Consider the following 24,639-nt stretch of genomic DNA (forward strand, 5'->3'; position numbering starts at 1 on the left):
CCCCCCGGGGTCTATCTTCCCGTCGCTTTGGATTCACTTCTCCGCTGGTCCTACCTTTCAGAAAGCGGTTGTTTTTCTGTTTCCAGAATTGCTGTTCTTCTTCTCTTCGATCTGCCGATGGATTTTCAGGTGTTTGCAATCTTTAGATAAGCTATCTAGAACTACCCTATGATCTAGCAATCACACTATTGGTATTTACCCAAAGAATACAAAAACTCTAATTCAAAGGGATACATGCACCCCTGTATTTATAGCAGCATTATAATAGTAGTCAAGATATGGAAATGGCTCAAGTGTCTATTGTTTGATGAATGGTAAAGAAGTATATGTGTGTACACACACACACACACACACACACACACACACACACGAATATTACTTAGCCATAAAAAAGAAAGAATGCTGCTTGCAATGACCTGGATGGTACTAGATAGCATAATTCTAAGCAAAATAAGTCAGAGTAAGACAAAACCCATATGATTTCACTTTTGTGGAATTTAAGAAACGAAGCAAATAAGTAAAGGGGGAAAAAGAGAGAGAGAGACACAAATCAAGAAACAGGCTCTTAATTATAGACAAACTGATGTTTATCAGAAGGTAGGTGGGTGGAAGAATGGGGTGAAGATGGGTGAAATAGGTGATGGGGATTCAAGAGTGCACTTGTGATAAACACTAGGTGATGTATGGAATTGTTAATCACTGTATTGTACACCTGAAACTAATAGAGCACTGTATGTTAATTAACTGGAAGTAAAGAAAATATTTAAATAAAGTATCTTATAAAAAGCCTATAGTTGAGTCTTTTTTTTTCCTCTTAAATTTAAAATCAAATTTGACAGTCTCCACATTTCAGTTGAGGTATTAGGACCATTTATACTCAGTGTAGTTAGTTACAGGGTTGGAAATCTATCTTCCTATTTGTCTCATCTGTTCTTTGTCCCTTTTTACCTATTCTCTGGCTTTTGGGATTAAGTACTTTATTTAATTTCCATTTCTTGTGTATTAGCTACAGTTTTTAAAAAGCTTTTAGTGGTTGCTCTAACATTGACAAAACACATCTTCAACCTTTCACAATCCATCTTCTAATTTTATTCTGATATGTCATAGGTAGGGTAAAATCTATTCAGTAGTATAAACCTATTTTCCTCTCCTATTCACATGCTATTTTTTATCACCTATTTCCCTTCCACATATGTTATGAGCTCCACAAAATGTAATTTTGAAGAAGTAAACTATGTTTTTAAATGTTGTAAGTGAGAAAAAAGTATTTCATATTTATCCCATGTTTCTTTATGGGCCCTTTGTTCTTTTACATCAATTTGTGCTTCCATTATTTTCTTCTGCTTCCTATAGCAATTTTTGTAGTGCACGCCTGCTACTGATAAGTTCTCCCAGCTTTGGTTTATCCAAAAATACTTTGAATTTTACCTTCATTTTTAAAAGATGCTTTCACTGGTATAGAAGTACAGGTTAATTGTTTTTATTTTTCTTTTATAACCTTGAAACCGTTATTTTATTTTATTTTGGATTGCACAGTTTTCAGCAAGAAGACTAGAAATCCTTCTCTGTCTCCCTACATAATATGCCTTTTTCCCCCCTTTGGCTCTTGTTAAGCCTCACTTGATATCAGTTTTCATAAATTTTGCTTATGATATGCCTTGGTGTGGTCTATGTACATACCTGTGTGAATGGGTGAGTATGTGGAGTTAATTGATATTTTTTAATCTGTGAGTTCTTACTTTTCATCAGATTTACTATTTAGGTAAATTTACTATTTAGGTAAATCTTCCATTCTTACCCCTCTTCCATTTATACATATGTTAGACTACTTATTAATATCTCTAAGTCATTGAGGCTCTGTTCTTATACTTTTTAGTATTTTTTCTTCTCTGTGCTTCATTTGATGAATAGATTATCTTGCTATATCTTCGGGTTTATTGATCTTTTCTTCTGCTGTGTCTAACCTGTTGTTAATCCTATCCAGTGACATTTTAACTTTAAATATTTTAATTTTCATATCTGAAGCTCCATTTGATTATTTTTATATCACCAATAATTTTCTCATTATGTCTATCATTTAAATATTTGAACACAGTTACCGTAACTATTTTAACATCCTGGTTTCTAATTCTATCATTTCTGTCATTTCTGCATCTGTTCTTATTGATTGATTTTTACACTAAGCATGAGTCACATTTTTCTGTTTCTTGGAAAGCCTAGTAATTTTTATTGATTATTGGACTTCATAAATATTAGGTTGTTGAGTGTCTGATTTGCATAATCTTTCTTTAAAGAGTGCTCTTAAATAATTGCCGAAGTTTGGTCCTTTTGAGATGTGTTTGAACTTTCTAGAGCAGGTCTAGAGTAGTCTTCACCTCATAATAATACAGCTCTACTGCTGAGCTATGGCATCTCCGCTGAGTGTCCTGGTGTGATCACCAATGGCTCTCCAATCTGTCTGGTCATAGTTTGAATACCTCCTCACAACTTAAACATCACACTCACCTATGCAACCTTCTAGAGATTATTCTAATTACAATTCTCTGGGTATTCTCTGCATGGCATTGTAAGTTTTTCTCTATGAATGTGCAGCTTAATACTAAGCAAAGACTCATGAGGTTCATTTTTCAGGTTTCTGGAGGTTTATTCCAGCTCACATCACATTTTTCTGAAATTCTAAACTGTAGCACCCAACAGCCTTAACTTCCTTGAGTTTTAATTTTCTAGGTTAGAAATCTCTATCTGATATTAGATTATTTCTAGATAGAAATTTCTATCTCCTGAATCCATTAAGGCCACTGGGCTCTGCTTGTGTTAATCCATATTCCACTATGACCATTGTCCAGAAATTGCCTCCAAGCAGAAACACAAGGTGATTAGGGGGTTCACCTTGCTTCTCTCCATTAGCAATTAAGGGTCACAAACCTGTGTTGCCTGTTGTACAATGTCTGAAAATAGTTATTTCAATTGCTATTGAGTGTGTTCCACCCCTCAATTCATATGTTGAAATCAAATGCATAGTGTGATAGTATTTGGAGGTGGAGCCTTTGGGAGGTGATTAGATATAAGAGTTGACCCTCATTAATAGAATTAATGCTCTAATAAAAAAGCTCCTTGGCTCCTTCTCCTACTTAGAACACAGTGAGAACATGACCATCAATGAAATAGGAAGTGAACTCTCAAACAGGGACCAAATCTTCAGATGCCTTGGTCTTGGACATTCTAGTTTCCAGAACAGTGAGAAATAAATTCCTATTGCTTATTATCCACTAGTCTATGGCAATTTTTTACAACAACCCAAATGTGCTAAGACATATATATTTTGTCTAATTATCTAGTTTATGATGGGAGGTCTTCCCTAGTCCTTATTTCATCATGACTTTAAGCAGAAGTCCAGTCAAAGAACTTTTATTTAATCAGTTAATTATATATAAGCTAAAGATTTCATCTTGACTCATTCATGTAAAGGAAAAGTTCATATACAATGTAAATAGAGAAAGGATAGGCAAAGAGGAGGTGAAACAGTGAGTTTGCTCAGTGTGAGTTTAGGTCCCTCTTCTTTTAACTCAAATCTGACTTTGATCATCTTTAGTAATGTTTTGAAAGTAAAAATGTTGACTTTTCATTGGTTTTTATTTACTTTTCTTTTCATTGGCTTCTAGATAAATAGAGCAGATTCTAAAAGTAATTAGGCTTCACTAGTAAGCAAAAGGGGTTTCATGCCTTGAGGGAAGTTTTGGTACAAGCCTGTAACTCCACATAGATTTAGGGTTAGTTACAAGTGATATACCTATTTTGGTGTTATCCAAAGTCCTTTCATCCTGAAGACTAATCAGCCTTCCCTGTAAGCCTGAAAGATTAGGAGAACAAAGATCCATGGATACAGCCCTGAATGTTCACATAAGAGTTTATAAGACAGAACCCAAAAATTAATTCCCTGCCCTGGTAAAATTTATAAAATAACAAGATAAATAAACCACCAATGCCTAAGTAAAGCTAAAAACTCTCCTTTAAAAGCTCTCATTTGTCATCATTTAATCTGAAAGCTAGTGGAAGAAACAGATACTATTGCTATATTTTTGGACCAATATTTCTGTTTCTTAGCCTGAAGCTGAAGTGCATCCACAGGAAGAATTATGTCCAGTAGATGTAAATTACTAGCATCATCACTCCCTGCATATTCCCTTTATAAGTATTCATACTCAAAAGAAACAAAAACACTTTTCCTTCTAAATTCAGTAACCAGGGCTTCCTGGGAAGCTCTTCCCTTGCTTTGATCAAAATTGCAGAGAAGCAACTGTTACTGCTGTGAAAATACGAATTTTAGAAAGAACTATATTGGTGTAAGACTGATGATTCACAGACCTGTACCCCTGAAGCAAATAATACATTATATGTTAATAAAAAATAACTATAATAAGAAAATGACCGATATCATCTCTGCAAAATTGTTTTCTTTGTGAAAGCTACAAGGTGGTAAGAAACACACAGGGTATATGTCTACATATTCAAAAACCCAAATGCATGTGTGCATTTAAAAGTTTGTTCCAAATGGACAGCTTTTATTCAGACTTTTCTAGACTCTCAAAATTGTGTTAACTGCTATGAGGGATACACAGATTTTAAATTAGGCAAGGACTTTAAATGAAATAAGCTCACAGATCAGATGAAAGATTGACATTAAATATTTAATTCTAAGACACACCAAAGAGTAGCAAGGTGTAAAATGCTCAAGAGAGATATACTTATACAAACCCAAGAGAGTGAAAGAGCCAACTACTGTCTGGCACATAGTATATTCTCAGTAAATATTTATTTAGTGGATGAATTGATGATGAATACATTTCTCTCTTCCTCCCTCTAATGTAAAACAATTTTACTCTCAAAAATGGAATACTAAAGACCATATTTAACCTCATCTGAAACAATAAAAAAAAATCCAAATATATGAATCAATGGTTTGAAGACAGTGAATATCAGGCAATAGAGAGTGACTGTAGGAGTGTTGACAATACTAACTCCGCTTTTGGCCCTCCATCTTGTTCTCCCTTCTGGTGCACAGATGACGCCACTTTAGATAACTGGTAGTGATCCTCTGGCACATGGATGGCACCATTTTAGATAACTACCGTGTGGCCTTACCACTATGAAACTACCATGGGGCCCCTCACCCCATGAGAGCTGGGGACTAAGGTCTAAATAGGGACAGAGAATGCCTACATAGTGCCCTGGATGGTCCCTGTCCACCCATCTACCCTCTCAATAAGTTACTTTAAATGAAAATCTGTATAAATAATATGCAGTGGATTGTGTTTTGTTTAGTTTTGTATTACAGTGGCTTCTCATTCTGGAGTATACATTATTGACCCCCTCTACCATCTAACAGTGATCCTGGAGAGGTAGGAAACACAGTAATACCTATGAGAGATGAAGCACTATAACTGCCTCAGTTTACTGTTTTGAGAAAGTTTCCAGGCCATAGAGCAGGATTGATATGAAAAGGTTCAGGTGGAGCCCAGTGAGCTTTCAGAGATGAGAAAAAGTGTGGGGAATTTGTAGAAGACTACAGGGCTCAAATTAGTAGAGTAGAATACCAGAAGGCAAAGGGCTACACAGAAAGAGGACTCTGGAGATATGCAAAGACTACCCTTGAGTATTAAGCTGAATAGTGACCAACACATGCATATGAGGAAGCTGTCCTAGTCTGGGGAAGAACTATTTGAAATAATCAGAAGTAACAATTTGCAGAGGTAACAATTCCTAGTGATTAGACAGGACTTGGGATACTATGTGTTTGCTCCAACAGACTGAAAACCCAGGAGCTTAGGGAGGCATTGGGTAGAGTACACACAGGCTTTTACATCAGTATTGGAGAATAATTAGCCAAAGATTGATAAGTATTTCCGTCCTGTCTTATATATCTTAACAACAAAACTGAAAGGATCAAACTGTTCTCAGATAATGGAACCACCAACCAGAACAAAGCTCAAGTATGTCTGAATACAAAAATATCCAGGACCCCACAGAGTAAAATTCAAGTTTGACATCCAACCAAAAATTACCAGCATTCAAAGAGTCAGAAAAATACAACCCATTGTGAGGAAATTAATTAATTGAGACTGACTTAGAACTGTCACAGATATTAAAATTAGCAGACAAGATCATTAAAGCAATTATTATAACTGTGTTCCATATGTTCCAGCAGCAAATAAAAACCTTAAGAAGAGACATGGTAGATATAAAAATGACTAAAATTGCACTTCTAGAGAAGAAAATCACATAGTGTGAGATGAAAAATAAACTGAAAAGATTAATAGCAGATTAAAGAGAAGAAAAGGTAAGTTTCAAGACATAATAGAAAACACACACAGAACAGAGAATTTAAAAATGTAAATAGAATATCAGTGATCTGTGGGACAACCTCAGGCAGTCAAATAATCATGTACTTTGAATCTTTGAAAATCTTACAGAAAAAGAATTTGAAAAATAATGGTTGAAATTTTCCAAAATTGATTAAAAACTACAAACTCATAGATATAAAAAACTAGATGAATCACAAAAGAAACATGAATAAAACTACTTTAAAAATCAAAATTGGCCACAACAAATTCTTTCAAGACACGTCTCCAAAGGCAATGGAAACGAAAGCAAAAATGGACTTTTGGGACTTCATCAAATGTCTCCAAAGGCAAAGGAAACAAAAGCGAAAATAAACTTTCTGGGACTTCATCAAAATCAAAAGCTTCTGCACAGCAAAGGAAACAGTCAAAAAAACAAAGAGGCAACCCACGGAATGGGAGAAGATATTTGCAAATGACAATACAGAAAAAAGGTTGATATCCAGGATCTATAATGAACTCCTCAAACTCAACACACACGAAACAGGCAAACATATCAAAAAATGGGAAGAAGATATGAACAGAAACTTCTCCAATCAAGACATACAAATGGCTATCAGACACATGAAAAAATGTTCATCATCAAAATAGGAATCTTCTGCACAGCAAAGGAAACTGTCAGCAAGACAAAGAAGCAACCCACGGAACGGGAGAAGATATTCACAAATGACACTACAGACAAAGGGCTGATATCTAGGATCTATAAAGAACTCCTCAAAGTCAACACACACAAAACAGATAATCATGTCAAAAATGGGCAAAAGACATGAACAGACACTTGTCCAAAGAAGACATAAAATGGCTAACAGACACATGAAAAAATGTTCATCATCACCAGCCATCAGGGAGATTCAAATCAAAACTACATTGAGATACGATCTTAAACCAGTCAGAATGGTCAAAATTAGCAAGACAGGAAACAACGTGTGTTGGAGAGGATGTGGAGAAAGGGGAACCCTCTTACACAGTTGGTGGGAATGCAAGTTGGTGCTGCCACTTTGGAGAACAGTGTGGAGATCCTTAAAAAATTAAAAATAGAACTTCCCTATGACCCTGCCATTGTACTACTGGGTATTTACCCCAAAGATACAGATGGAGTGAAAAGAAGGGCCATCTGTACCCCAATGTTTATAGCAGCAATGGCCATGGTCGCCAAACTCTGGAAAGAACCAAGATGCCCTTCAACAGATGAATGGATAAGGAAGATGTGGTCCATATACACTATGGAGTATTATGCCTCCATCAGAAAGAACAAATACCCAGCTTTTGTAGCAACATGGACGGGACTGGAGGAGACTATGCTGAGTGAAATAAGTCAAGCAGAGAGAGTCAATTATCATATGGTTTCACTTATTTGTGGAGCATAACAAATAACATGGAGGGCATGGGGAGATAGGAGAAGGGAGTTGGGGGAAATTGGAAGGGGAGGTGAACCATGAGAGACTATGGACTCTGAAAAACAATCTGAGGGTTTTGAAGGGGTGGGGGTGGGAGGTTGGGGGAGCCAGGTGGTGGGTATTATAGAGGGCACGGATTGCATGGAGCACTGGGTAGAGCAAAAATAATGAATCTGTTATGCTGAAAATAAAAAGTAAGTTAAAAAACAAAACAAAACAAAACAAAACTACATTGAGATACCACCTTACACCAATTAGAATGGCCAAAATTAGCAAGACAGGAAACAACGTGTGTTGGAGAGGATGTGGAAAAAGGGGAACCCTCTTACACTGTTGGTGGAAATGCAAGTTGGTGCAGCCACTTTGGACAACAGTGTGGAGATTCCTCAAGAAATTAAAAATGGAGCTTCCCTATGACCCTGCCATTGCACTACTGGGTATTTACCCCAGAGATACAGATGTAGTGAAAAGAAGGGCCATCCGTACCCCAATGTTTATAGCAGCAATGGCCATGGTCGCCAAACTCTGGAAAGAACCAAGATGCCCTTCAATGGACGAATGGATAAGGAAGATGTGGTCCATATATACTATGGAGTATTATGCCTTCATCAGAAAGGATGAATACCCAACTGTTGTAGCAACATGGACAGGACTGGAAGAGATTATGCTGAGTGAAATAAGTCAAGCAGAAAGAGTAAATTACCATATGGTTTCACTTATTTGTGGAGTATAGCAAATAACATGGATGGCATGGGGAGCTGGAAAGGAGAAGGAAGTTGAGGGGAATTGGAAGGGGAGGTGAACCATGAGAGACTATGGACTCTGAAAAACATCCTGAGGGTTTTGAAGGGGCGGGGGTGGGAGGTTGGGGGAGCCAGGTGGTGGGTATTAAGGAGGGCACATATTGTATGGAGCACTGGGTGTGGTGCATAAATAATGAATTCTGTTACACTGAAAAGAAATTAAAAAAATAATAATAAATAATAAATTTTTAAAAATTTAAAAAAAGAATATACAGTAATTAGCCATGTACCAGGAAGAAATTTCCTTTTTCTTAGCTAACATAAAGAGCATATGGGAATGCAATAAATTCTCAAGAATTCCAGTTAATTAAAAAAAAAGATTAAAGTCTTCTGCACAGCAACGAGAACAAGCAAAAAAACTAAGCAGCAACCTTTAGAATGGGAGAAGATATTTGCAAATGATGTATCTGGTAAAGGGTTAGTATCCAAAATCTAGAAGAATTTATCAAACAACACTCCAAAATGAAATAATCCAATTAAAAATGGGCAGAAGACATGAACAGACATTTTTCCAAAGACATCATCCAGATGGCTAACAGATGAATAAAAAGATGCTCAACATCCCTTATCAGGGAAATACAAATCAAAACTATAATGACACACCCATCAAAATGACTAAAATTAACAATGCAGGAAACAACAGATGTTAGCGAAGATGTGCAGGAAGGGGAACTCTCTTGCACTGTTGGTGGCAATGGAAAGTGGGGAGACCACTCTGAAAAACAGTATGGATGTTCCTTAAAAAGTTAAAAATAGAAATACCTTATGATCCAGCAATTGTACTATTAGGTATTTACCCATTTGAAAGGACATACACACCCCTATGTTTATAGCAGCATTATCAACAGTAGTCAAATTATGAAACAGCCCAAGAGTCCACTGACTGATGAATGGATAAAGAAGTTGTGGTGTGTATATATATATATGTGTGTGTATGTGTGTACACACATACATACACACACACACAATGGAATATCAGTCATAAAAAAGAATGAAATCTTGCTATTTGCAATGACATGGATGGAGCTAGAGTATATTATATTAAGCAAAATAGGTCAGAGAAAGGCAAATATCCTATGATTTCACTCATATGTAGGATTTAAGAAATGAAACAAATGAATATAGCAGGGGTAAAAAGAGAGGCAGACCCTAAAACAGACTCTTAACTATAAAGAACAAACACAGTTGCTGGAGGGGATATGGGTGGGGCCAGGGGATCGGTTAAATGGGTGATGGGTATGAAGGAAGGCAATTGTGAGGAGCACTGAGTGTTATATGTAAGTGATGAGTCAGTAAATTCTATTCTTGAAACTAACATTACACTATAGGTTAACTAACTGGAATTTAAAGAAAAGCTTGAAATTTTAAAAAGTGGGGGAAGAAAATAAGTAAATGATGGCAAAGATGCTGAAAAATTAGAACCCTAAGTGCACTGTTCATTGGAATGGAAAGTGGTGCAGTGGATCCTCAAAAAAGTAAAAATAGAATTATCATATAATCCAGCAATTCTAATTTGGGGTATATACTCAAAGGAATTAAAAGGAGGAGATATTTGCACAGTATCTTCACAGCAGGAATCACAATAGTTAAAAAGTGGAAGAACCCAAGTGTCCACTGATGAATGAAAGGATAAGCAAAATGTGGCATATATGTATATACAACAGAACGCTATCCAGACTTAAAAAGGAAAGAAATTTTGACATATGCTATCACATGAATGAATCTTGAGTACATTATCTTAAGTGAAATAAGCCAGTCTCAAAAAAATAAATACTGCATGATTCCATTTACATAAGGTACTTAGAGTCATCATAATAGGAGACAGTAGACTATATGCTGGTTGCAGAGGCTGGAGGAAGAGGTAATTGGGCGTTATTATAAAGTTTCAGTTTTACGGGGTAAAAAGAGTTCTGGGTTGGTGGTGTTGATGTTTGTACAGCAGTGGGAATGTACTTAAAAACTGGTTGTACACTTAAAAACTGGTTAACATAGTAAATTTTATACGTACTTTAGTAAATTTTATACGTACTTTACCACCAAACCATGAAAGATTTTCTTCTACTTTTCTCCTCAGCTTCACTGAAATTGAAAACTCATAGGACAATATCAACAACAGACTGCACAGAAGAGAAGACAGAATTGGTGAAGTAAAGATGTGTCAGAAGAAAATACTCAAAAAATTGAAGTTGAATTAAAAAAATTTAAAAAACAGAGAAGAGAGTAATGTATGTGTGGAATACAGTCTAAAAATAAATGTATGTCAGGCTGCCTGTGTGGTTCAGTTGGTTGAGTGTTCGGCTCTTGGTTTCAGCTCAGGTCACGATCTCAGGGTCCTGAGACCAAGGCCCCCCGTCAGCTCTGCACTTGGGATGCTCTCTCTCTCCCTCTGCCCCTCCCCCCTCAAATAAATAAATAAGTATTTAAAGAAAATAAAAATAAAGTTATAGCTTGTTTATAAGTCCCAGAAGGAGGGGAGGGAGAGATTGGGGAAAAAATAATAAGTAGAGAGATAAGGTTTGAGAATCCAACTCTAAACAGGATAAATACAAACACAGCCAATCAAAGCACAGAGTTATCCCGCTGAAAACCAAAGACTAATTCAGTTTTCCCCAGTGTCCAGTCTCTGCCTGGGCCCAAGATGATTTGTAAAATACCCCTTTTCCTGATTTGTAAAATACCCTCTGGAAATAAATATAATGCATTATCAGCTCACACAGGAAGAGGTCTTCTTTTATCCCGTTTGTCTAGTCCTATTGCTTTCAGAATTTCTTACTAGTTTGTCTAGTCCTATTGTTTCCACATTCATCTGAGGTCTTAAAAAATAATTTTTGCAATTTTCCCTTATTTAATTGTTACAGATATAGCTTCCAATTCTCTAATGAAAATTGGAGTGCCAATTTCTGCTAACAATCAACTATAATGAACTTTGGTGTAGACTCTCCCTTATGCTAATTTTTTTTTTAAATTTCTTTTCAATGTAACAGTATTCATTGTTTTTGCACCACACCCAGTGCTCCAAGCAATCTGTGCCCTCCCTAATACCCTCCACCTTTTTCCCCCAACCTCCCACCCCCCTGCCCCTTCAAGACCCTCAGGTTGTTTTTCAGAGTCCCTAGTCCCTTATGCTAAATTTTATTTAAAGAAAAAATTAACATCATTTCAGAAACTTAAGAAGCCTACACATCCATTAACCTTAATGACATTTTATTTGAATGTCTATGAAAAATAAATAAGTTTCATAATTGGTGTTAAAAGTTCATAAAATCTTAATCATTAAAATTTTTTTTAAAAACATGCCACAAGAATATAGAAAGATGATATATATCTAGACTTTGCTTAATCCATAATATAATTATTATTATACATGTATAATGCAACAGACTTTAAAGTAGCCAACATATAGTGTATCATTAGTTTTTGATGCAGTTATTCAATGATTCATTAGTTTCATACAACAATAGACTTTAATGAAAAGCTCTTCAGTTTTCTGTGTACAGAAATATACAGGTGACTAGATCTCCATCCTCAGTATCCTTTGGCCTGACTGAGCTAACACAATGTCATGACGATGGCTTGCTGCTAAGTGTCTGGTGACTAGCTCTTCAAGAAAAAAAAACACCAAACTTCTAATTTGTAGTATTTACCAATTTCCATGTTATAGATACTCCCACTACATCCAATTACAAACTACTAATATGAAGTTACTTAATGTGGGGCTTGGGAAGAGATGAACAATTGGTTTTCCATTTGTAACAACATGGATGGACCTAGAGGGTAATGAAATAAGTCAGACTGAGAAAAATATCATATGATTTTACTCATACATGAAATCTAAAGAAAAAAAAACATGAATAAACAAAAGGCAGAATTGGAAGAGATGATGCTGAGTGAAATAAGTCAAGCAGAGAGAGTCAATTATCATATGGTTTCACTTATTTGTGGAGCATAACAAATAGCATGGAGGACAAGGGGAGTTAGAGAGGAGAAGGGAGTTGATGGAAATTGGAAGGGGAGGTGAACCATGAGAGACTATGGACTCTGAAAAACAACCTGAGGGGTTTGAAGGGGCGGGGGGGGGCAGGTTGGGGAAACCAGGTGGTGAGTATTAGAGAGGGCACGGATTGCATGGAACATTGGGTGTGGTGCAAAAATAATGAGTACTGTTATGCTGAAAATAAATAAAAGAAAAGAAAAAAATGCAGAATTGGACCTATAAATAAAGAGAACAGGCTGATGGTTACTAGAAGGAAAGGGGGTGGGGAAGGGGCAAAATGGGTGAAGGGCAGTGGGAGATACAGGTTTCCAGTTATGGAAAGGAGTAAGTCATGGGAATAAGAGGTACAGCATAGGGATTATAGTCAGTGGTAGTATATGTATGGTGACAGATGGTAGCTACACTTGTGAACACAGCATAACACCTAGAGAGGCTGACTCACTACCTTGCACACCTGCAACTAACATAACATTGTGTGTCAACTATATTCAAAAATGAATGAAGAAGCAAACAGCCAGCTTGTGTGAATCAATGCCAACCAGCTTCCATACACCCCTGAGTTCCTAGGATTGACTAAGCTGAGGGCAGTGAGAGGGAATTCTTTAACAAAGCTCATTCAGGTTCCCTTGAGGCCTTACCACTAGCCATTCCTATGTGGCCTTAGTGACCAGTAGATGGCCTCGAGTGATCCCCTCCTTGTCCCCTAGCCCATTATTCCTTTTAGACATGCAACTCAGAAACATAGCAAGTCCTACAGAAGCACAAAGGGAATAACAACAATAAAATAAAATAAAATAAAATAAAAACCCAACAACAAAAAGGTCCTAAAATCCAGGGTGCTACTCCACCTGGGACATTTATTAAGATGATATACACAGATTTCAAGTGAGAGCCAGTTCTCATTGGGAACGGAATTTCAGCGGAAGGTGGGGAGAATCCATGGCAAAAAGAAAACCCGGGGCAGCTATAACTGCAGACAGACAGTTATTCCAAGAAAAAGTGGCTGAAGAGCCTAAGAAGAGCCATGAAGCCAAACAAATGTCAGGGCTGGAAGAAAGCTTCAGGATCATGTAATCTTACCTTCCACCTAGGACAGGGGTCTCCCTCACAGAGCAATCTCAACATCCCCTGGAATTCAGAGATTCCTTTCTTACTCTTTAACTCCATTTCTTTATGCTCTAATCAAGTAATTCCAATCAAGGAAAATTATGACTCTGATATTCCTAAATATACTGAGAATTTATGTCTTTACCAACTACAACAAACTTCAAAGGGGATAGGAATGTTTCATGCCCCTTGTAAAGATCAGATGACGAGCTCAGCCATGATCCATGGACACAGGAGAGGCAAATAACTGTGCTAACACCACAAATCTGTCATCTTTCCCTTAAAAGAATCCACTTCTCTTGGGTTTTCCTAGGTCTGATAATTGATTAAAACAGCATTAAGGGAGAAGAAATAAGGGGAAACCTCAAGGAAGAGTGAAGTTGTTTACTTCTTTCATGCCATACTTTACCTTTTATAATTTACAAAGGATACTTAAAGGCAAAAATAAGACACCATCCAGAATTTGGGAAGGTGGTAAATTTGCCTTATAGAATTCTGACTCAGGACAAAATATGTTTCAGGAAAGATACAAAATCATCTTAGAAGACAGCAAAGTTTGACTGTAAACCAAATGGATATATGAGTACAACTCAAGAAACAACAGTCAGGATGGGGTTGACCAGCTAAGGAAACTTAGAAAAAGATAATTCAGAGGGATGACTTCAACTCCATAAAAGTATACAGCAGAAAGTACAAAGCAAGAAGCCAATGTTGGGGACGCCTGGGTGGCTCAGTTGGTTAAACAGCTGCCTTTAGCTCAGGTCATGATCCCAGCATCCTGGGATGGAGTCCCACATCGGGCTCCTTGCTCCGCAGAGAGCCTGCTTCTCCCTCGGACTCTGCCTGCCACTCTGCCTGTGCTCGCTCTTGCTCTCTCTCTCTGACAAATAAATAAAATCTTTAAAAAAAAAAAAAAAAGAAGCCAATGTTGGCAGAACCTTTGAGCCCTTATTGGTAAGGTCCTTTCTATAGTGCACTTAAGGATGTCAAGCCCTATTTTCTGGGGAGCAGAACCTCATCTAAATAAATATATTTTCCTGTTCCCAGAGCATTTAGCTTTCCAGAGAGTCTGCTTTGTGGTGGATGTGGACCAAGAGGATAAAGAGTATGGGGAATAGAGAGATTGTCAGAGAATCACCTCGCGTACTTTCCACAACATGTGGGAATACCATGATGGAGAAGGCAATAATCATTTATATGCTGAAATGCTCTTCAGCTGATCTCTGATATCCCACCCCATCACCCATCCCTGAGAATCACTGGACTTTTAAAAAAGAGTGTATCAGGGGCGCCTCCGTGGCTCAGTGGGTTAAAGCCTCTGCCTTCTGCTCAGGTCATAATCCCAGAGTCCTGGGATCAAGCCCCACATCGAGCTCTCTGCTTGGCGGCGAGCCGGCTTCCTCCTCTCTCTCTGCCTGCCTTTCTGCCTACTTGTGATCTCTGTCAAATAAATGAATGAAATCTTAAAAAAAAAAAAAAAGAGTGTATCACACTCACATGAAATTCTAGCACATGTGACAATTATATTTATTTATCATAAGTTAGTAAATCATCAAAGTAATGGATGCAGTGATTCCTGTGAGTTTAGTTAATGTAAAGTTACCTTGAGTAACAAACTCACTCTCAGTAAACCCAAATCACTTTCTGGTGCTCAAAATTGATGACCAAAACCTGGACTGAGGTGAAATTGCAGCCAGTCAGCTCACCTTGCCTGATGATACTTCATTATGAGGACTCAATTTGAGGCAACACAATGTGATGTGACAAAGAATATAAGATCTTTCCAGTCTCTACCTATAAAAAGGGGATAATGACACCTTTCACATAGGACGGCTGTGAAGAGTGAATGAGCTAACAATGATAAGAGTGAATGAGCTAACCTGGAATATCCCTAGTGTGGCAGAGGTAGGTTAGATGCTCATCAATCCAATTTCTTGTGCACAGAGAAATGCTACGTTTCCCAGCCTCCTTTGAAATCCTATTGAGGTCACCACATTCTGGCTAATGGGATGTGGGGTAGTAGTGACACACATCACTTCCAGCCTTGGCCATAAAATTCTCTGCACAATTACCCCTTCTCTCTCTTCCCTTTTAACGGTGCTCTTGGAAGCCACATGTTAAATGAGTTTCACAGGTTACCAAAAAAGTGAACCTTGAGGTCACTGCCAAACAGAGAGCCCTCAAGGAGAGCCTCTATCCTACATTGGCTAGGTTTTTAGCAAGAAATAAATCTATGTGGTGCTAAATTCCTGAGCCTTGAGAATGGTTATTAGAACAGCTAGCATAAATTCCTCTAGCACAGAAATTGGTATCTTGAATTGGGATGCTGCTAAAAGCAAAAGTCTAGAATTTGTGCCAGTGCCTAAAAAGCAGGACTGAGTGGCAGGCAAACCAATGTTGGAGGCTAAAAAAAGATCAAGATACATATTAAACAGTTCCATACATTTGATGAAACACTAGAGTTGGAAATACAATGCTGTTACCTGGATGTCAGATCACATGTCTAGGGACTTCAGAGCTTTAGGGGAAGAATGCAGAAAGTGGGATGCTACTAGCATGTGTTGCTAAGTATTGGTTGCATTTGATAAGGTATTACAAGAAAGATACGAATTCAGAAAAGAATCAGCTTGCTGTAAGCAGAAATGAATAGAGAATCCAGAAATTCAGGGCTTTGCAGGATTGTAAAATCGGAATGCTTCTGACTCTATAGTGTTAGAAGAAAGTGGGTGTGGTTACTAGCATATGAAATAGACTGAAAATAGGTTAGAAACCCACTACATTTTTGAGGGGGATTATATTGCCTAAGAAATCATGAATCTGGACTAAAAAAAGGCTTTGTTCAAAACGTAAAACAATCCTTAAAATTTCCATGAGCAAGGAAGTCTTCAAAAGCTTCACAATTGCCCCCAACACTTCATATGTGTTTAGAAAAATTACACATGGCTGGGGGAAGGGATCTCCAAGAGGAACCAGGAGCTAGAGAGAACAATGAACAAGAGAACAGTTTCCAGCAGCAGGGTAAAATCAAGGAGCCACTCTGCTTCAAGGATGGGTGCATTTAAAACACTTGTCTAAACAGGATTCCAAAATTGCTTCAGACAGGTGTCTGAACAGTGTCTCCACTCTTCTCATTTCTGAAGGAGTATCCATCATGGTTATCCCAGCCCTATTCCATCATTGGTGGGGTGAGGAGAGGCAGACAAGAAGCAGCACATAAATTTCTTTTTATTTGGTCATTGCCAAGCTAAGAAAAGCTATATTTGGACTTGATGGAAAATACTGCATAACATCGGGGTTCCTGAACTTTAAGATACAGGGACTGAGTGGAGACTTGAGTGATAAGTATGTGTTATATGTGAAACAAGAGTGAAAAAGACCTTTTTGGATGGCCTATGGCACAGGCTTGCTAGATGCTTACCAATTCTATTTTCCTCTTCTTGAGCCCTCGGAAGACTATATTTCCCAATATAGTTTGCAATTAGGTTGGAACAGTAAGAATTGATTCTGGCCAGTCAGATATTGATAGAGGAGGTCATGCATAGTCCCTATGATGTCTGATAATATGGTCACCAAATTTAAATTTTAAAAAATTCAGTTTCTCAGTCACACTGTATTTCAAGTGCTCAATAGATATGGATCTAGTGGTAATCATCGTGAATGGTACAGATAAAAAATATTTCCTTCAGTGTTAGTATAGCCCTTTTGTAGTGAACTTAGAAGTCCATTCCCTAAGTGGGTTGAAGACTCAAGAGGCCCAAATAGTGGGGCAAATGGTGTTTTTGTAAAAAAAAAAAAAATGTTAGTCATCATACAGTACATCATTAGTTTTTGATGTAGTGTTCCAAAATTCATTGTTTATGTGTAACACCCAGTGCTCCATGCATTATGTGCCCTTCTTAATACACATTACTGGGCCAAACCACCTGCATCCCCCTCCCCTCTAAAACCCTCGGTCTGTTTCTCAGAGTCCACCCTGTCTCATAGTTCAACTCCCCCTTTGATTCCCAGCCTTCATTTTTCCCTTCCTTTCCCTAATGCTCTCCAGGCTATTCCTTATGTTCCACAAGTAAGTGAAACAATATGATAATTTACTTTCTCTGTTTGACTTATTTCACTCAGCATGATCTCTTCCAGTCCCACCCATGTTGATGTAAAAGTTGGGTATTCATCACTTCTAATGGCTGAGTAATATTCCATGGTATATATGGACCACATCTTCTTTATCCAATAGCCAAACTGTGGAAAGAGCCAAGATGCTCTTAAACAGGTGAATGGTGCTTCTAAGGATTAGGGCAAATTTTATAGGTTTAAGTGTCAATTAGGAAAAAAATGCCTGAAGTTAAACAATTAAGTGGCCAATGGGTCAAACAGTTCTGCTTGTGTCTATAGCAGAAATTTGGGGACAAGAGGAACCTTTGCTGCTTTAGTAACAACGCCATCTTCCTCAACACTGAAAAAATGTTTGTATCATTTATCTATTTGTGGTGTTATAAAAATAATCAACAGATTATCCTGACTTCTAGACTGATATCCCCTCAGAAATATATTTTTTTAAGATTTTATTTATTTATTTGACAGAGAGAGACACAGCAAGAGAGGAAATATAAGCAGAGAGAGTGTTAGAGGGAGAAGCAGGTTTCCCATTGGGCTACACAAGCAGAGGGAGTGGGAGAAGGAGAAACAGGCTTCCCACTGAGCAGGGAGCCCTGTGAGAGCTCAATTCCTTGACCCTGGGATCATGACCTGTGCCGAAGGTAGACACTTAAAGACTGAGCCACCAGGCGTCCCCCTCCCTCAGAAATCTTATTAGCACTTTTGAATTATGCTCCCTATGAAGGGAGTTTGTAAATCAACAGTAAACCTCAGGGCTTGTTGAAACAAATTCTTAATCAATGTAGTCCTGGGATGCCTATAAAAATGCTTTTGGAAATATTGAATATTATCTAAATTATGATTAGGGCCAATGACTGCCAGTATGACTGAAAGATTCCCTGTGGGAGTCATAAAAATTCTCCACACGTCCAACCTAGCAGAATCAAGTTGATCAGAGCATTTTGTGAAAACTTTCAGAAGGAAGTGAAGTGGATTTTTTTTTTCCTAAGGAAAAGAGAATCCACCATAATTTCCAACCTGAACATGTTATCTTTCCCAATTTTTAAAATTTGAACACTTCTCCAAAAGAATCTAATGGGTAACAAAGCAGCATTTATGACATTAGCTTTTTCTCTGATGATTCTGACGAGGTCAAATGGCCCATGTTATTCTGGAGCCACAGATGTTGTCTATCTATTTTTCATGTATGAGTATGTGTCTATATGTATCTAAATGTTACACTCCCTTTTTAAGATTTTGCCCTTCTTCACATTCCTACACACACAAACACATCGCACTGGTAGCATTTTGAGGTGAAAGACAGCATGACTCAACAATTATCTATGTGACCGTATGCAAAGTTACTTAATTATTCAGGACATTGCTCCACTGTACTTTAAAATGCCTGCATGAACAAAATAATCTCTAAGATATATTTTTATTAATTTTCATCATTTATGACTTCTATATAATTGAGAACTCAATAGAAAAATATATTAATAAATATGCTACTTAAAATTTCATTGTCTAACTTAACTATTTATTATTGATAGGCAAGAATATTTGACTTGTTATGTCCATAAATAAATTAAGCTTTGTTTGAATTTCCCTAAGTATTCTTGAATTCACTAGAACCCCTGGCTGTAAGGGCAAACTATCATATCACACCATTAAATGCCAAAGTTGATGAGCTGATCCTGCTGGCTAGATAATCCAGGATGACATTTGTCATGATACAGATTTTGACCAAACCAAATGTGTATTTTTATCTTATAAATTGAAAAATTGTCCTGCTGACATTGTTATCACATATAAGGCTCATGCATCTAACTTCGAGTCACTCTAATCTTTCAGAGATCCTTCTTTCATCAGGTACTTTTAAAATACCACAAGTAATCAGATGATTCTCAGAGAAAATACTTGATCTTTGTCAATGTCCCCTAACACCTTCATAGGAAAATAATGTTCAGTCATGAGGTAAAACTATAGAGTGAAATAGTGTCACAATGGAAACAGAAAAACTAAATTCGAGTCCTGGTTTCCATTTACTCTAATAAATATGTATTGAGCAACCACTACATCCAAAAATGTTGAGCTAGCATCTGGAGATAATAGTGGGAAATAAGACAAAAATAATTTACTAATTTATTGGGGAAGATGGGAGAGATAAGCATTAAACATGTAACTGCAAGTGTGATAAACACTTCCAAGGATGATATAAAGGGTGATATGAGAACACTCTGTCTCAGGGATAAGCTCAGAAAGAAAATTCAGTGAGAATTCTTCAGTGAAAGATAATGGAGAATTAATCCAAACAGTGGGAAAAGCAGGTGCAAAGGCTTAGGAGGCAAAAGAGTATTATATCTCTGAGAAATTAAAGTAAGTTCAGACTAGCTAGGGTATAGAGACCAGTGGAAATAGTCTGAGATGAAGATAAGGTGCCCAGGTACCACAGTGTAGAAGACCTCAAAAGAACATTAACCAGCTGCAGTCTTGGGAAGACCTTCTAACCTCTCTAGGTCATTGTAGTATGGGTGGTTGGCTACATGGATGGTGAGGAAACTTCTCACTCTGAGGTTGAAAAGGTCTATGGTATTAAATCATTCCACATTCCAGAAGTCTATTAGCTTAAATTCAAGGTTTGAGAGAAAGGCAGATATTTATGGTAAGCGTTAGCCTGACATCTCAAGAAATTTTTCACACTTCCATGAATTTTATGGATGTCTCTGTATGTTAGGGCAAAAAAGCATGAAGATGCCAAATTTTCATGCTATGTAGTCTAGTCATTGAGTGGAGATTCTGAGAGTGTTAGATCCTTAGTCCTACTTTGGACCTTTGCTGACTCACCATGTCTACCTTATCACTTATCTTTGTCCCTCTGAAATTATCATGGGGGTACTAAAAACACTTCTCCTAAGACAGTCATGATGATTACATTGCATAAAATGTTCTAAGTGTCTGGAATGAAAGGTATGGGCAATATAATTTGTTCAGTTCAGCTTGGCCAAATAAGTTGCCTGAATTTCAGGGAGATGACATTTCTTGATATTCTTATGTGCTAGGTAAAGCAATTTGGCTTAGAACAAAGTTCCAGTAAGCAGAATCACAGCTGGCAAGTAACAATTGCCAAGATTGTGTGCCTTGTAAAATCAGGAAAGTTTCTTTTTTGTTCTGCTATATTTGGAGCAAATATACAGTGTCAGAGCCAAAACTCAATAAATATTTATAGAACATACAAATTAATCAAAGTATCTATTGGTATGGTTTATGTTGACTCAATTTAACTTGAATATGCAGCAAGATCTTATAAAAATAATCAAGGATACTAATCCACATTTTCAAAACTGGCCCAGTTTCTCTCCTGTTTACCCATTCTCATTAGCTTTGTGTAAATCTTGGCTTCTTTGGTTTTCCAATCTTAGTTTGGCTCAATCACCCGTTGTTAAATTTCCTCTAATGCACCCTCAGCTTTGAAAATCCATTTTGGATTCACTATTCCAGCTTAACTTGGTATCTAACTTTGTACCAAATGCTAATATTTGACTTTGGAATAACAAACTATGACAAGAACCTTTAGTTTAACTTTCTAGTAATAGAGAATAAGCCACTTGTGAAACCAAGGCCCATGCATCACTATGAAGCCCTTTGTTGAATTGCGGCAAAAGCTGTTTCCTTTAAATTCACGTCATTTAACCTAATTATTCACCTTAGAGAAACATAGAATAGGTCTACACACTATAGCTATTCAAATATGTGAAAATTAGTGATTATACTCTACCTCAGGCTCTTTACTGGAAACTCAACCAACTCATAGGACATAGTTTTGAAATCATCTATCTTTCTGATAATCTGATATCTATCTTTTTGAGTACAAAACCCAAAAACTGCATGGCAAGAACCACCATAACCTAAGTTATAGAAACTGGTAAACCAGGAGAAAATTTCTGCAAGACATATCACAGACAAAAGCCAGTATCCCTAATGTTCATAAAATTCAATAAAAACTAAGAATAGAGATGCTAAAATCTGAAAAATATATAGACAAGGTAAAATCAGACAATTCACAAAAATACATTTGAGAGCGTCCTCAAACATGTGAAAATACATTCAATCTCACTCAATTAGATTTTATAAAAATTAAGTTAATGCAAATTAAATTACACTGAGATACCTCTTATCTATTAGAAAGGTGAAAACTAAAATACAAACAAACAAAAAAGCATCAAAACACCCTCACCTTTTGTCTGTACTCTCATTTGCAAATATCCTCTCCCATTCCGTGCGTTGCCCCTTTGTTTTGTTGACTGTTTCCTTTGCTGTGCAGAAGCTTTTGATCTTGACAAATAACAGTACAGACAAAAAGTTGATATCCAGGATCTATAAAAAACTCCTCAAACTCAACACACACAAAACAGATAATCATATCAAAAAATGGGCAGAGGATATGAACAGACATTTCTCCAATCAAGACATACAAATGGCTATCGGACACATGAAAAAATGTTCATCATCACTAGCCATCAGGGAGATTTAAGTTAAAACCACATTGAGATACCACCTTACACCAGTTAGAATGGTCAAAATTAACAAGACAGGAAACAACATGTGTTGAAGGGGATGTGGAGAAAGGGGAACCCTCTTACACTGTTGGTGGGAATGCAAGTTGGTGCAGCCACTTTAGAGAAGAGTGTGGAGATCCCTCAAGAAATGAAAAATAAAGCTTCCCTATGACACTGCTATTGCACTACTGGGTGTTTACCCCAAAGATACAGATGGAGTGAAAAGAAGTTTCATGTTTATAGCAGCAATGGCCACGGTCACCAAACTGTGGAAAGAACCAAGATGCCCTTCAATGCACAAATGGATAAGGAAGATGTGGTCCATATACACTATGGAGTATTATGCCTCCATCAGAAAGGATGAATACCCAACTTTTGTAGCAACATGGATGGGATTGGAAGAAACTATGCTGAGTGAAATAAGTCAATCAGAAAGAGTCAATTATATGGTTTCACTTATTTGTGGAGCATAACAAATAAACATGGAGGACATGGGGAAATGGAGAGGAGAAGGGAGTTGAGGGAAATTGGAAGGGGAGGTGAACCACAAAGAAAACAATCTGACCATTTTGAAGGGGCAGGGGTCGGAGGTTGGGGGAGCCAGGTGGTGGGTATTATAGAGGGCACGTATTGCATGGAGCACTGGGTGTGGTGCAAAAACAATGAACACTGTTATGCTGAAAAGAAATAAAAATAAATTGATTAATTTAAAAAATACCCTCACATTTTTGTTAGTGATATTAAGTAGAAACAGGTACTCTCATCCATTGCTGGTGGGAATAGAAACTAGTACAATTCTTTTAGAGGAGAATTTCAGATTACATAATTAAAATATATATGCACTTACTTATTGACCCAGAAGAAGAGTCAAAACAACTCTCAGAAGTTGTCTGAGGAGTCAGTCCCAAAGATGCACCCTCAGTAATGTAAAAGTACATATATAGATCATTCATTGCAGAATTGTTTATAATTGCACAATATTGGGAACAATTTAAATATAGCAAAGTGGTTGAGTAGACTATGGTACATCCATAGAAGGCGCAATACTGTGTAGCTGTAAAAAGAATGAAGAAACCATATGATAATTGACTTTCTATGCTTGACTTATTTCACTCAGCATAATCTCTTCCAGTCCTGTCCATGTTGCTACAAAAGTTGGGTATTCATCCTTTCTGATGGAGGCATAATACATAATACTCCATAGTGAATATGGACAATGGACCACAAGGGGAGATGGAGAGGAGAAGGGAGTTTAGGGAAATTGGAAAGGGAGGTGAACCATGAAAGACTATGGATTCTGAAAAACAATCTGAGGGGTCTGAAGGGGTGGGGGGTGGGAGGTTGGGGATCCAGGTGGTGGGTATTGGAGAGGGCATGGATTGCATGGAGCACTGGGTGTGGTGCAAAAATAATGAATACTGTTACCGTGAAAAAATTAAAAATTAAAAAAAAAGAATGAAGAAGTTATCTATGAACAAATAAAGAGTAATTTCTAGGGCATAATATTAGAAGAATAGAAGCAACTTTCATAAGAGTGTCTATTATGCTACTTTGAGTGTAAGGAGGGAAAATAAGAAGATATACACAAATTTGTTTGTCTTTGAAAAAAGAAAACAAAGGATAAACCAGAAACTACTAAGATTTGTTATCCACAGATATTGGTGGAAACAGGGTAAAAATGGAAATGTGGTAGAAAGCATTAGAGAGTGATACTTCCTGAATTTAAAATATATATATATATATATATATATACACACACACACACACACACATATATATACATGTGTATATATCATATATACCAATACATAGTATATATAATGTGGTTTTTAATTTTTATTCTTTTACTTAAATTCAATTTGCCAACATATAGTACATCATTAGTTTTTGATGGATTCATTAGTTGTCTAAATGTGGTTTTGACTTAGAATGAGGTTAAAACCTCACATCCTCAAAGAACAGAAATATGATTAAAATGAATGGTAGGGAAGATAATCCCAAATATGATGTAAACAGAAAAGGATGAATCAAACTATATCATCAATAACATAATGACAGTGAAGAGGTAGTGGTGGTGAATAACCAAATTAACTTTGGAAAATTTTGACTGCACACTCTATTAGCTTAAACAGATGGAAATGAATGGGGAAAAAAAGGAAAAAGAAAAACCTTATACAAATACTATACTTAATTAGTAGGTTTATTTCCCATAGGTTATGCATTAGTTATTATGAAAAACTTTATGTGTATTTTATAAGCCAGCAAATATATTGTGGATAATGAGAAATA

The sequence above is a fragment of the Mustela nigripes genome, chromosome 10 (genome assembly GCF_022355385.1).
Source record: "Mustela nigripes isolate SB6536 chromosome 10, MUSNIG.SB6536, whole genome shotgun sequence".
Taxonomy (NCBI): Eukaryota; Metazoa; Chordata; class Mammalia; order Carnivora; family Mustelidae; genus Mustela; species Mustela nigripes.